The sequence below is a fragment of the Drosophila virilis genome, chromosome 3, assembly GCF_030788295.1.
Source record: "Drosophila virilis strain 15010-1051.87 chromosome 3, Dvir_AGI_RSII-ME, whole genome shotgun sequence".
Classification (NCBI taxonomy): Eukaryota; Metazoa; Arthropoda; class Insecta; order Diptera; family Drosophilidae; genus Drosophila; species Drosophila virilis.
The window spans coordinates 20352110-20362652 of record NC_091545.1 but is presented as its reverse complement, the minus strand read 5'-3'; the positions used below and the strand labels follow the sequence as shown (position 1 = coordinate 20362652).

Genomic DNA, 10543 nt, shown 5'->3' with positions numbered 1-10543 from the left:
TTCTTAAAATAAACAATATTCTACAGCATCAATGTGCACACAATTGTTAACATTGTTGATGCAACTAAAAAAATTAAAAAGAACAAAAAAAACTAAAAATTAAAAAAGTGAATTGCTGATGTGGCTAAAAAAAAAACAACGTAACGAGAAGGCTGGCGATGACAGTACAAACTGAACAGGACATTATGGACAGGAGGCAAAGTAAACAGGACAGGAAATTACGGCCATACATGATAAATATATAGAATCAGGTAGAAAATGCAATCGTTTTTCTTGGAAATGCACACCACAGGAAATTGCAGAATGGCAACTGAGTTTTTTGACACAGTTTGCGATTTGTGCTTGAAGTAAAGCGGATGCCCAAAAGCTTAAGTTTCGGGAACAGCTTTATTGCCATTTTTCGGGAGCCTTAAAAATCAGCATAGCCATAAAACTGACCAAGCTGATAGACTATTCGAGCCCCACGCAATTCCCCCGGTCGCACTTAAAACAAAAACAAAAAAAAGTTTAAAGTATATTTTTTTATTTTATTTAACTTGTTTCTGTATTCTGTTTCAGTTGTCTGATCCCCAAACAACAACTAAAAAATCACTTGAATGCATAACAAAGCATAAAGCCACGCCACGCATCAGTAAATCCAGGCAAAGTCCGAATCGCGTGCTCAGCCCAACATTGTCAGCGCTTTGTTTTGCGCATAACATCGAGAGAAAAAAAGGACTGAAAAAAGGACGAGCTAATGATACAAATGACAACGCATAAAAATATGCATAGCATCGCACACGAAAGAATCGAAATAAAATAAAAGGTTTGGCAAAATAAAATCCAAATCGTTTTGTGAGTGAAAGGCGGATAGTTAAAATACATACAGTACTTTGTCTCGGTCGGCTGAAGCCATTCAAACAAATTCATGGGTTTAAAAAGAGCTATAAACCTTAAATGTTTTACACAGCAACAGCTAAATAGGATTCTAGTCAATATTAAGCCAACCAACATAAAATAACAATATTTACTATGCCACGAATTGTGTCGAATTCCATGCCAAGCCACAGCTAATAAGCGAAAACAGGCCACAATTGCCGGAGCACTGTAGCTCGCTGGAGTGTCAACTCTTTTGCATAAATCAGGACTCGAATAACGGCGGCACTGGATGCTCTCGCCGCAACAATGCCAGAAATGTCAAATTAATTTAGCACGCTGGCGGCAGCCGGAAAATGCCGCGTGCGCCTTTTGGCTTTTCAATCAAGGTAGGCACAGCCAAAGGAGCAATAGACTAAGAGAAAGGCCTAAGCCCCACAGAATGCTTGCCGCTGCTTGTCACGTCTCATGAATTTGCTGCGCCAGCCAGCAACGCAAGACGACAGCACACGACAGGCTGACTTAGACCGCCAAAAAAAAATGAGCTGACTGCTGAGATTGTCAACGACGTCTGCTTAGAAAATGTGCCGCGAGGCTCAAATGGCTTTTGGGCCCAAGAACCAAAACCGAAGACAGGCAAGGCAGACGCACAAGTGGGCTTGCGAGAAGCTGGAATTGGGATCTTGGATAACGGAAATGGCAACGACAAACACGCATAAATTACTCAATTAGTAGTCCAGATACAAAGCAAAAGGGTCGCCCAGACAAGGGCCGTCAGACAGGAAGTGGCAAAAGCCGCTGCCATTTCCCCCCATATTGAGTAATCAAATGTCAGGACATTAAATACGCCTTGCGGCAATCCTGACTTCTAGCCAGCTCACATAAATCAAGCGATGCGCGTGGCCGATTTCCACTCAAAACTGACACATTATTAATGGACCCAACGAGATTTTCTAATTACAACTACACACAGTCTGATCCCGGAGTCTGAACAACGACAACAACAATATTCTGCACTCGTTTTTGCTGCGCACACTCACAATCACAAAGGCTAAGGCAAACAGTGCCAGAAAATAAAGCATATTTCAGACAATGCTATTCGCACAGCGAAATTCCTAAAGGGAGCAGACAGGTCGCCCCAAAAAGTATGCTATACAAAAATAAATAGTGAGCCCTAGCAAAACACTCAAAGTTCTCGCCTTGCGCGTGAGTTACGTAATTTCATAGCTGCAAAAATAGCTAAAGGTTCTATAAAGTATATCAGTTTAATTATGCAGCTTGTCCCCAAAAACGATAAGCTAAGAAGACTCTAAGATTGCAAGAGTCCTGCCGTCCTTTGACTTGTTGAGAATTGGAAGCATCTATTAACGGAATGGAGCCAAGGCAAAGTATAATTGGCTTATTACATTATTATATCTCATCGAGAGCGTGTACAAGTTTCGTTGCGTTGAAACTAAACTCAATTCTTGTTGAAATTTTGAGCATAATTTGTTTGCCTGGCACAAACAGCGGACCACGTCGCAGTTGTTCAAGTACAGCAGGTCGTTCGGGCGCCTTTCCTTGACTGACCCCGTGCAGCTATAGCAATACATGTCCAAATTGTGACAATGTGGCTATTTGTTTTGTTGCCTTTGTCCTTGTTGCCTTTTGTTTGCCCTAAGCAATTAGAAATTGCACACAGTTATAATTAGAAATGTCTACGAAACGTACTTTTATGAACCGACCTGCTCAGCTGATGGATATCAGCTTACTCTCCAAGCAAACTACCCTCGTCACAAATACGACTTATTAACTTGATGAATTTGATTGCGAGGCATTCGACCCAAACAAAATGTAACTACGCTTTGGCAAATAACAAAAAAGAAATTCACAAGAATGTTGATGCCCGATTAACCGATACCCTAAAGTTTATATTTTATACATTTCTTTTGTTGCACGAAATTAATTTGTCAACTATTTTCTAGCACCACATTAGTTAATATATATAATTTAAAGTATATATATTTTTTTATGTGGTGCATTTAATTATATGAGTTTTTATATATATTTATTATATTAGCGAATATACCCTTCTTGATACCCTAACAAACTGTTCAAAACAAATGGCAAACTCGTAAAGTAGCAAGTAAGTTTCAGTTATTTGTCCGGCCATGGACGGGCGTGGCATAATCATAATTAATTAATTAATTAATATGCTTATTCAAACTATATTTAAATGTAATAACCGTGCGTAGATATGCGTGGTCGGCATCGACTGAAATCAAGGTCAATTTTAGCTTCATTAATCACATTGTGCGGCCAACAGAAGCGGCGAGTGACAAACAGCCAAACGGACAGCGGACAGCGAACACGCTCGAAAGCCTCACTGCCAATCCTATTCCAAAAGAGTGTCAAAGGTGCCAGTTGTCAAGTCAGGGCAGTGCCAGCAAACACAGCAGAGGCACGCTCCAAGTTATTGTGTGCCTTGAGGCGATATACTGCGCACAACGCGGCGTATGATTGATGTTGTTCAATGCGCTGCTGACATTGCCATTATCTGGCAGAGTGTGCGTGCGTGTGTGTGTGTGTTTGCGCTGGTATGTGGATTGTGGTTTGGCTGTACTGCAGCATGCACGAGACGATCAACAGCTACAGCAAACAGCAAAGGTTCAGGTAAAAGTGGAAAGTAAGGTAGGCCAGCAAAGAAAAAAGGTTACCGAGAAACATCAAAATCAACTTAAAAAGGCAGCAGCAGCAACATTTATTTTTTTGCAACGCCTTTGCAATTACAGTGCGCTTTTGTGTGGGCAGGCTCACGTCCGAGTTCCGACACTAGACACAGACGGCTCTGACTTTGACAGCTGCAGGGGCCGAGAGGTGCAATAAGGAACGTCAGCTGCAACGTGAAACAGGCCGAAACGGAGCTGTCAACTTTGTTTCTAGAAAATGCAGCAACTCTCATACTCTGTTTTTTTTTTGTAGCTCGGTAAAGCATTAAATCAAACAAATAAAGTACTAATAAGCAGAATACTTCAATTGAGTTAAATTAAAATATTCTACTTAAGGCTTTAAGCAAATTGAGAATATTCATGAAAATTTGTAAGCACTTTCTTAATGGTTCGCATTTTCTGCAAAATCTTGCATACCCTTTGCAAGGGTATGCCAGCTGGGGCACATTGTTAATGCATATTAAATAAGCGCAGTCAAGTAAAGTCCATTTTTTTTAACCGAGACCTTTTGCTTGTCACTTTGCACATTCTCGCGCTGACGAGACTGATGATGATTAAATAATCAAGAATTAATAATGTTTGGGGCGTTGGGAAATTAACTTTTGTAAATGCTTCTGCTCTGCAATACCTGAATGTGGCTGGGGCCATTTTCAATTGCGATAATTGTTAAAACGTGCTGGTTTAACACACAGAAGCTCAATTACGCAGACAAACAACAAAAATCACACAATCAATAAAAATTCAGAAATTTAATAAATATTTTATACACTTTAAGCCAGTTTTTCTTATTTTTTTTTTTTAATTTGAGTTGCAGTTTTTTGCACAGCTTTTTCATTTACCTCTGCTTGTTTACATTCCGCTTCATTACATTCATAAAATGGCGTAAATTATTGTACATTGGCATTAAAATGGAAATCGTGAACGTGAAAAAAAGGGGGCGTGGCAAGCAGCTGAGTGGCGGCATTTGCCTGAGGCATATCAAGCGAAGCGCGTGCCTGAGCCCGTCCATATACAATTATTGCAAACATTTTTTATAATATATACATTTTTTTTTTTTGCAACATCAAGAATGTAGCGCAAAAAACGCGTGCAAAGTGAAGCAATAAAATGGGCAGCAAAAGCGCGGAAGGGTCGGGCGAATAGCCCCATGAAAACTGCCAGCGGCAGTTGAAACAATAACAAAAACCAACAAGAGGAAAAAAAAAACGGAAAAATCGAAAAGGGAAATGGCAGACAAGCATTTTTAATGCGAAACCTTAAATTTTAAAATTTAATGCAACACGACTGTTCTAGATAATTTGATTATTTCTTAATCTATTTTTTGTTCAGCTGCTTTTATTATTACCACAGCAAAAGCTTGGCTTATAAAAAACCCAAATATTTATGTTTTTAATAATTTGAATATAATAATGCCATTTAATATCAGTGCAAAGTCCAAAATTATTATATCGCTTGTTTTTTCGACAGAACAATAACATTTTATGCGGAATATCCAATCATTTCCTGGTTATCATTTCCCGTTTTGTACGTGCTGAGCATTTGGTTACAGCAGTTAATATTAGAAAATAAATGAAAAAAGCAAACGGACTACACAACTAACAAAGTTAAATAATCAATACAATTAACTGGCGCATTTTAAATGCAATAAGCTTTCGATTCTGAAATCATGGCATAAACAAAGAAAATTAATTATTTGCAATCGATGATTGGCATTTATTCCGATGAGGTTCACTTGGATGCAAATGCATTTTGTGTGCCAAATTCGATCAGCTAAAATTGACAGAAGGTCAACAGCAACACATGCAAAATTCGAGCTAAAACTGTTTTTAGATATGGCCAGGATACAGCTGCCCGATTTATTTAACTCCATTTGCAGCCATTGGACAGCTGCGCTTTGTATGTAGCACAGTCAATATCAAATCAAATTGCCAGTTGAATAATTCCCGCATTCAGTCAGAATGCGTCTGGGTCGCAGCAAAGTTGCAGTCAATTATCTATTTTTTTTTTATTTTTTTTTTTTTTGGTTTTTCAATATCGAGGTCGTTCTTTGCGTAGCCTGTTGAAAGTTCTGCTAACTTTTCGAGATGTGTCCATCAAAGCAAATAAAAGGGCATGAACAACGAGTTCTGGCCAAGTGGGCTGAGACAACAAGTTGACTCAGAAATCCCTCGGGCTGACCACTACTTATCAAAGGATTTCAAACATTTCATTTCACTTTTCTTGGAATAATGCGGCGCTTTGCCACAAAGCATAAAATGGCGTCTAGAAAGTCGCCTTTTATGGCCCTTGGCGAGCATTTTGTAAGCTGTCTGTGGCGCACGTAATTGGCAGCGGATCAAAAAGGCTCATTTCAGGTTCTTAGCACATGGCAAAGACACAACCAGCTGGTTGCAGACAAACAGACAGCGGGCCGCTTGACGAATGCTCGCACATCGCAGGGAGACAATCGTCTGCAGATCAGCGGTTGTCAAAACACTTGCCATCAAGTTCTATTGTCCTTTGAGAGGAATTTCAAAACTGAACGCCATATGCAAACAGCAGCAAGAGGCTGAAACATATATTGAACAAATCATTTGAACTAGTTTTATTAAATCAATAACAAGGCTAAGTTATTAGCCTAGCCCATCTTAAAGAACAAGAGAACCAGCAACAATTCGAACCAGAAACAATTTCCAAAAGACGGTGGCGAAAAGTTTTCGATATAGATAATTGAAAATTGAAAACATTTTACGTTTTATTTTGCTGTGAATGTTGAAGATTTTCCAACTTTAATGAATATAAAACAAATGTAATTTATAAATAATTAATATATTTAAAATGTAGTTAATTGTCAAATCCTGTAGTCGTACCTATTGTTTTATTTTCCATCAATACAAAACGTTAAAAACGTGTTATTTAATCAACAGGTTTGAGATATTCTATGAAAAACATGGAATGTTGCACAACATATGCGGAATGCTGCTGCTGCTGCTGCTGCCTGGCAACGCTTGGAGTCGAAATTGACGCATGCGCTGTCCAAAAATGCTCAAAAGACGATTTGGGGAATTAAACGAGTGAGTTGTGTGTGTGTGTGTGTGTTTTTTTTTTTGGCAATTGGTAAAGAACAAAGCCAGAGGACGCCGTGATTTTTTTGGTGTGCAGAGCAACGACCATTGTGTTGGCTATATATGTTTTTTTCCGGCCCATTAAAGTACAAGCTGAAAGCCAACAGTTGACCGCAAAGTGCGTATATGTTGAAGCAGTTGCTGAAATGCAAAAGGATGCCCAAATCAGCTGCAGCACAACTGCGGTGTGCGTGCTTGTCTGTGGGGACAGAACAGGAGAACAGGAGTATCTTTTTGATTTCCGCAACAAGTTAAATTAAATGTGGCTTGTAATATGATTGCAATTGGGGCAACAGCAACGAGAACGAGAACGACAACGAGTGCGGAAGCAGCTGCCAAGTGGACAACAAGCTGCAGGAAGCCAACAATAAAGGCATTCCGATGTCATGAAGAGCCAAAAAGACGCAGCAGCTAAAATACCATCAGGGAACAGGAAGCATTTGGCAGAGCTCGACTCCGCAGTCAAGGCAACGCGCGAGTTGTTGGATGCCCATGAGCCAAGTGCTGGACGACCATTTAAGTGCGTCCATGTAACGACTTCTATGACTCGGTCGACACTTTTTTTATTGTAAGTGCTTTGCTTTAACATTTCATTGAATGTTCTTGCTCTTCATGTTGTTCCCTCTGTTGTTATTGTTGTTGCTTCTTTTGTTGCTGTTGCTGCTGTTGCTGCTGTTGCTGCTGTATGCATTGTTTTGTTCCACTGCTGTTTGCTTTCAACTTGTCGCTTTGTCGTCAGCTGAGACGTCGACGTCTCAAGTGCCATCAGGCATAATATAAAAGGTGCAAGTGTGTGTGCACGTGCGTGTGTATAAGCATGTATTTTAGCCAATGCTCCTTAGGGATGTGTGTGTAACATGTCGTGTATATCGAAAAGGCGAAAAGTTAAATTAAATACAAAACACGGAATTCCATAAACGTTTCAATCTGAACTCAACACTAAACCAAACAAGTTCCCGAAATCAAAAACAGAATCAAAACAGAATCAAAACGAAAACAAAGCCATATTCGAACAAAAAATTATTGGGATTATATTTAACAAATTGTTGAAACAAATTGTCGGATAGACATCCAATATAGCCCGCAAATTGTATTGGAATAAATGTCAGAAGTTGTCATATTTCCAGTACAACAGGCAAATGTTGAAAAAGTATCTAACAACCTATGCAACACTTCCAGGTTTTAACGAAAATCGAACCGTAAACCGAACCAGCGACCTTTCTTGTCGACTTGTAGAATACAAGTAATACAACTTTTAAGCTTTTTGTTTAAAGATTTAAAAGCTAAAAGTGTTTATATATCTAATCACACAATAATCATTTGAATATAAGTATATTCCCCACATGATTTCGTACTTGAAAGGATGTTGCTAAAGGCCCAACAACATAAGATTTGAGTCGTGACAGGAACTGAGGTCACGTGACTGTCGCTGGTATGCGTACTCCTTGTTCTGTGGCGCACTCAAAATTGTGAAAATCTTGAGCATGGCTACACATTTGGCTGGGGTTTGTGCGGCATACGACGACATCCACAAGCATTTCCTTCCTGCTCGTACACTAATTGCCGCACAAATTACTTTTAACCAAGTGGCTGGAGCACATTGTGTGTTTGGAAATTGCGTATATTGCGTTATTATTGCTGTTGTGGCAGCTACAAAACAGTCATCAGAATTGAAAAGAAACAGATTTTTATGACGATACTCGAACAATTAATATAAACTTATACAAAACCTAAAATAAATGCTTTTTGTGATATAATCTTTAATTATTGCTAGTAATGAAAGGTCACTTTAAAGTCGCCTTTTCGTTTCAGGTTAGCCACCACAAACGCCTTAAACTTGCCACAGTTTGTTGCATAAACATATTCAGCATATAAATTGGACAGCAAGACAAGAAAAACCCAGAAACATTTCAGGCATCAGCGTGGTTTAGGCGCTCAGCTGATGACTGCACTTGGGACGAATCATAAGCGTGTTTTTACGACTTTTCACTTTCGCTTTTAGGCATTTCCAACAAGTTATAAAAATGAAATACGCCCAGCTTAAAATCGGCTTATATTTTAAAATCAAGCTACGTATTATCAACACCAGGCTACACACAAAATACAACCGAGCTGTTTTTTGATGTTCCATCTACTCAAAAAAAAAAAACAAATGAAAATGAATAACTATTGTTATTTCAAAACACAAAATATGCTTGTACTTAAACTTATTACGCACGACTAACAAATCAAAAGAGATTTGGTCATTTTTTTGCCCAACTATAAAAAATGTTGCGCACAATATTCCCATAAAATACGTGGGGTTAACCCAACAGCAGCAACAGAAGCAGAAACAGCAGCAGCCTCAGAAATTGAAAGCCACAACAAGAAGCAGCAATATAACAAGTAAGCATATTGAGTCGGGTACAGCCGACTGCACAATACTCGTTCAATTATATATATAAAGAATAATAAGAGAGATGGAAAGATACAATAATGAATCGAACTATTATTTAATAGGGAAATAAACAGTCGTAGAAATGGGAATCGCGAGTTGTTATAGACAAACAGTTTTAAATTGTCTTAATGTAGATAGATTATAGCATATACTCGTAAAATCTTATATGGGGATATATACATTCCGTACATTGCACAAAACCAATATACTCTTTTCACTGAGTGGGCGGGCACAAAAAGCAATAACCCATATTTTTCAGAGCAAGCGCGAAGGTCTACAATAACAATGGATGCTTTCAATAATGCTGCACTCGGATGCGAAATGAGTTCAATGAGTTCAATATTATGGAAAATGAATATGTCAAAAATTGAGGGGAAAAAATAGATATTAAAAAACGAATATATAGCTGAAACTAGACGACTGACCAAATACCCTGCGCTTAAGTGCAGTTGCTCTGTTGATTTTAGGGTAAATCAAAATAATACTCGTAATATTTATTATAATTCTCACGTGTAAGCATTCAGACTCAGAATTAATTCACCACATTATAATTAAAAAATAAATGTTTTAAACTAATTACAGTTGCATGGCGAGCCAATGGAATGGAATTGTTTTCAAGAGTAATGCATTGTTTTTCGTGCGCTTGGCTTGCCGGATGCCCTGGATCCGGAGAAAGTGCATCAGCCTGGCGTCGCACCATGTTGGCCCGATAACTGCCACTGCTGCCAGTTGCTGTTGTTGGTTTGCTGTCAGTCAAACAGTCACTGGGAGTTCCCATGGCGTGCACGAAATTCCGGCTGCACCAAACGGAAATTGCATTTACACGCTTGCCTGCTCCTGGCAACGGCAAGCCCACGACTGCTCTTGGCCATGTTCTTTTACTTTTACTTTTTTCTTTTATTTATGTTTACAATGCCAAAGGCGTAAACAAAAGCCACACACCCACACACCCACACACGCACACAGACACACCGGGAGGCACGAGGCACATACTCGTTTTGATCCTGTCTTTATTGAACTTGCCAACATGGCCGCCAGCGCTGATAGCACTAATCACCTGATAAGCAAGAGAGACTGCAGCTCATATTTGTGAGGGCAATGTAAACATCGACGTGGTCAAAGCTGATTGAAATTCTTGGGAAGCGACTGTCCCTACAACTATTCACAGTGATGCGCAGCAAATAACCACATAAAATCCATATCCTTATAACATTTACTACCAATATAGAGATATAGATCGATAGCACCATGTTAATAAATTCCCAAATTTAAAAATATTTTTAAATAATTTATAGCTAAATTTAGACCAGAGCCGAATCTAAAGGCGAGCTGTTTCAGATCGTGAAGGGAGGCACTTTGTTGCTTGCTACCCTAATTTGCGTACTCAAAAAAGAAATCTGTGTATTATAGTATTCATTTTTTTTTTCATATTTAAATTT

The 10543-nt window shown here is 38.9% G+C and overlaps 1 protein-coding gene across 2 annotated transcripts in view; it reads right to left on the bottom strand.

Moving 5' to 3' along the window:
- Nufip (nuclear FMR1 interacting protein 1) overlaps positions 1 to 10543 on the bottom strand; it is a 39287-nt gene that overhangs the window by 15235 nt on the left and 13509 nt on the right. The gene's annotated exons all lie outside the window — the stretch shown is intronic.